We start from the raw sequence: 3,916 nt of genomic DNA, 5'->3' as shown, positions 1-3,916 counted from the left end.
ATGAGCCCCCTGAGTGCTGCCTGTAGGGCCATTGGGAGGAGCACGCGGGGGAGGAGGTGGCGGAGGATGCCGTGTACAGCCAGGAGGTGGAGGAGGTCCTTGAGGGTTGACATCACCTATATCCAGAACAGGAAAAACAAGTTAGTTGTGTTATCTTGATGCTTGAACTAACACAGCGTGCGCAACTAGGCAGCCTGTTCTGTGCAACTGGGCACCATGATGTGTGCAACTAGGCACAATGATGTGTGCAACTGAAGTTACACACCTAGTTAGATCAGGAGTTGGGGCAGGTAATTACCTGGATGATGAGCCCCCTGATTGCTGCCTGGAGGTGGAGGAGGTCCTCGAGGGTTGCTATCATCTGATGGCCCCGTGGCAGCAATCGGTTTTTTCTTTTTCTTGGACTTGTTCAGGTGGCCAATCTCGGTACATGCTGCGCGCATATGCTTGTATACAATAGCTTGTGCTGGATCAGAACCACTCGCAAACTTTGCTAGTTTCCAAAAATCGTATATCATGTTCCTCTCCCTTGTCTGCTTCTTTGATTGAGGATGTGGCAACAGAGGATGCCGTCCTTGTCCATTTTACAGCACTCACACAAATAGGAACCCTCCTCCACCCTTGCCTGCACCAAGTAGTTTCGAGAACCATATTTGGCAACAAATTCCTGGTTCGGTCTGAGCTCAAATATATCAGCACCAACTTGGAATGCATTATAATGTCCAATCAGCTCAAACTCTTCTCAGAACTTGCGGTAAAGGTCCCTAGTATAGGTTTTGTAAGCTTGCTTCTCTATTGGGAAGTTGGACCACAGCTCAACCTCAAGGTGTTCTGTCCTGTAATCATTGCAGCCTTCCTTGGCAAGGATGTGGTTCTGGATTTTTTTCATATTGCTTGACGAAGTTCAGCATTGAGTTGTGTGGATTCACATATCTTTTCAGGACGGCGTTGAACCCCTCACTACGCTGTGTAGACTGTAGGAAGGGGAAGAACCTGTGTTTGAAGTAGCACGGCACCCAAGTTGACATGTATTCGTACAACTTCTCTAAGTGCGTGTGTGTCATAGCCTCGTACTTCATCATTAACCCAGCTCAATTCTGCTCAAACTCGTCTATAGTGAAGCTGAAGTCAACACACTTGTTGAAATCATCAGAGAGTCCTGGATTCCGGCACAGCAGCCAACCAAGTTTTTCCTGAGCCTTTTTCATGATGTGCCATCGACAACAGCGGTGCACGGTGGTTGGAAAGATGCTCTGTATTGATTGCCTCATTACACCATCCTGATCGGTGATGAAGTTGTCAGGAGGTTTGCCATCCATAGCCTCTAGGAATGCTCCAAAGACCCAATCAAAGCTCGATGCCAACTCCTGCCTCACAAACGCGCAACCCAGCATGAAAGATTGGCCATGTCGATTTATTCCTATGAAGGGCGCGAACGGCATATTGTACATGTTGGTCATGTAGGTGGTGTCAAAGGATATGCAATCGTGGTACGCCTCTGCATAAGCTTTTCGAGCTAAGCCATCCACCCAAAATATGTTGACAACTCTGTCCTCTTCATCATATTTCACCTTATAGAAGAAGTCTGGATCGGTTTTTTGTATATCCTTGAAGTGCGCAATTGTCTCAATCAGATCACCCTCCTTTGTGTCATCTCTACGGAAACTTGTACACAGATTTGTTATTGCCTTTGGTCCAAACGGCACCATCATCTCAGATCCATAGAACTCTGCCATTACATGCATCATACGTCCTGCATAATACAAAAACAAACAGTATATCCTTTTTTAGTTGCACGAATGCGCACATCCAGCTGCACAGTAATAGGACATGTGTTGGCACAGAAGATAATCGCAGGAAATGGACACCTAGCTGCACTTTTTTAAAAACACTTTGCACTTTTTGCATATAGGACATTGTGTAGTTGCACAGTAAAGACAATCTAGTTGCACAACAAGCACCAAAAGTGATATACAAACAGCATGGGAAGTTGGGACACCAGTTGCACAGTTAAGTCATTTCAGTTGCACGGTAGTACCATAACAGTTGCACACTGGACTGCCTAGAGGGAAACTTAATTCTTTTCATCAGGTTGCAGTTATAGAAAAAAACACCACACCTGTAGTCAAGTTGCAGTTATACGAGATGCAAAGAAACTCCTTTTCATCAGGTGAGATGCCTTGGTGGGATCTCAAGTATTTGGAGAATGAAGGTTTGTTCACGAGCGGATGATTGTGGTCACGAACAAAGTGCGTCACTTCCCATCGCCCATCTATCAGCTTCACCAACATTTTCGCCTTGCATTGAGTCTGCTTTATTGTCTCGCGTTTGCGCTTCTTCTTCTTCTTACTAGTATCATCCTCCTCTTCAGCAAATATTGGAGGTTCTTCTTCCATCTCCTCATCACTGTCAACAGATTTTGGATCTGGAATAGGGTCCAGGACAGGAGGAGCCTCAGCTCCTCCATCATCAGCTTTGGGCTTCTTGAACTTGTTGCAGCAAAACTGTTGTTTTATCAATTCATTGGTGCGGGGTGTCCATCTAGAGGTGTTCATCTTGATAGAGAAACCCATCTGTAGTGCGTAGCTGTTGTAGTGATCCTTAGCAATTTGAAGGCTGTCAAATCTCATGCCAACATAGGGTTCCATAGATTGAGAACCAGCCTCATCCTCTCCTTCTCCTTGCACAACTCCGTCAACAGCCCCAGCTCCTAGCTCAGTCCTGGTTGGACCAGGAACATTTTCCTCGGTTCCCGTGTCATCAAGAGTATGGCTCTCTGACTGCAAAGAAACCACTACAGGGGCACCACGGTCTGATGACTGCCTGCCACATTGTCATGGCCCATAGGGTTACCATCATGACTTGACTGCGTGTAGTAAACAGATCGAACATTTTCTGTCCATTTTCCTTGTTGTATGCTGGGTTGCTGCTGATCCATATCATGAGGAAGCTCATTGAGATCAGGAGGCAACTCATTGAGATCAAGCATTTTTTCCTTTTTTTGGATGCTGCCACACACTCCATGCACATATAAAAAAGAAGAAATTGATGTCATCAGTTGGTAACCACAGAAAAGAGTGTTTCAAACAACCTAAAAACTTAGTAAATAGGCAGTTGCACACCATTTTGTGACAATCTTAGTTGGTAACCACACACTCCATGCACATATAACAGTTATGAATTTTTTTGTTTGCACAGAGTTGTTATGTTAGTTGCACAGTTTGCAGTAAATAGCTGGCAAGAGCATGACTTCTTTTTACTACAGAGTTTTCTGACTTTTTCCCTTTGTTTTGTTGCAATGATCTGTAGGTTTCTGTTTCACAAGGAGCTCTTTCAGATTTTTTCTGCACATAATTTGATGTTACATTTGAGACGGAAAATCCAGGTGAAAGAAGAAAGAAGAATTGGAGGACAAATTATAGTTATATGTTTTTCATCGCCGTTTATGTTTTTAGCTCTGGTATATTGAACATATTAATATGGTTTGCAATAGGTGTGGGACCAGATATATGTGTGGGACAAGATTATATGCGTGAATATGTTAATATGGTTTGTGGCTTCATTAGCCATGGACAAAAGTTCTTGTGTTTTTGCTGTCGCACTACAGATTTCTGGTTTTCGCTAGAATAGATGTCTCAATTGCCAGGATGCATTTTTCCAGTTGGCCAGCATACATATTCAGTTGGACATTCAATGTTTTTAGTTGGCTAGAATAGATGTCTCAGTTGGCCAGGTTTCATTTATTTCAGTTTTGGCCAACATGCATGTTTAGTTAGACAGTTAATGTATTTAGTTGGCTAGAATAGATGTCTCAGTTGGCCAGGATACATTTTCTCAGTTTTGGCCAACATGCATGTTTTAGTTGGCCAGAAAACATGTTTTTGTTTGAGTTGGCTTTAATCATGTTTTAATTGGC

The 3,916-nt window shown here is 43.6% G+C and overlaps 1 pseudogene; it reads right to left on the bottom strand.

The window, feature by feature from the left end:
- Nucleotides 1-3,055, bottom strand: part of LOC123170778 (uncharacterized) — a 4,308-nt pseudogene extending 1,253 nt beyond the window's left edge.
- Nucleotides 3,056-3,916: the final 861 nt, after the last annotated feature.

The sequence above is a fragment of the Triticum aestivum genome, chromosome 7D (genome assembly GCF_018294505.1).
Source record: "Triticum aestivum cultivar Chinese Spring chromosome 7D, IWGSC CS RefSeq v2.1, whole genome shotgun sequence".
Lineage (NCBI taxonomy): Eukaryota > Viridiplantae > Streptophyta > Magnoliopsida > Poales > Poaceae > Triticum > Triticum aestivum.
The sequence above is the reverse complement of the archived record's forward strand: the minus strand, read 5'-3'. Positions and strand labels throughout refer to the sequence as shown.